Source organism: Sorex araneus, chromosome 1 (assembly GCF_027595985.1).
Source record: "Sorex araneus isolate mSorAra2 chromosome 1, mSorAra2.pri, whole genome shotgun sequence".
Classification (NCBI taxonomy): domain Eukaryota; kingdom Metazoa; phylum Chordata; class Mammalia; order Eulipotyphla; family Soricidae; genus Sorex; species Sorex araneus.
In genome coordinates, this window is record NC_073302.1 from 427,394,147 (window position 1) to 427,395,152 (window position 1,006).

Here is a 1,006-nt window from a genome sequence, read left to right on the forward strand (position 1 = left end):
TTGAGTCAGACTTGGGGGGGGTTATCTGTGACTCACCGGGTACACTTTTCCTGAGCTCAGCTGCCTTCTGAAGGAATGAGCTGTGATTGAGGCACTGAGTCAGGGTCCCGAGCCCCCCCCCTGCCCAAATCCCCATCTTTCCCTTAGGACCCTGGTTTGGGCTTCCAATATGATTTTGCACCTGTAAAGTGGACCCCTCTTCCCTGCCCCCCATGCCTTTGCTCTCACTATACGTGTGTTGGGGGGGTCGTCCCTCTTCCTTTCGGTGCAGCAACACAGCACTCACTCTTTCCCCTGTGCGCAGGTGGCCACGGGACTGGCCTCTCAGCCAGGGCCCGCCAACTAGAGAATTCTGTCCACACCGGTTCACTGTACCTTTCCCTAACCGCCAGCCTCAGTTTCCCCCGTTATCTCCTGAAGCCCGCTGGGTGGGTAGGTGAATGGGGGTGGCAGGGTTATGGTGCCAGCCCTCGGTCATGGCAATGCCTAGTTTGGGGGTAGGTATGGAGTGCCCGCACCCCGCCTCCTCTTCAGATCGCACCCCTCCTGTGGGGAGTGGGGGGGAGCAGACGAGGCGGGCCCCCGGCGGTGCGCCGGCCGGTGGGGGAGGGGAGGGCGGCGGGAGGAGGCGGGGCGCTCGGGCTCGGGGCGGCCCCCACCCGCGGGCCGGGCGGCATTCCTGGGAGGCCGGCGCTCTGACGTGGACCCGGGGGCCGCGGGCGCGGCGGGGGGGGCAGGCGGCCCGGGGGCTTCTTAAACCCCCCGCCCCGGCCGGGCCCGCACTTCTGCAGCACCGCTCCGCCCCCGGAGGGAGAGAGCGAGCAGCGAGCCAGCGAGCCAGCGAGCCGAGCAGCGAGCGCGCCCCGAGCCCGAGCAGGCAGGCCCGCCAGCCCCGCCAGCAAGCGCAGAGAGCGGCGAGGAGCCGAGAGCGTCCCCCCACCCACCCACCCGACAGCGCCCCCCGACAGCATCCGCATCCGCATCCCGCGCCCCGTCCCGCGCCAGG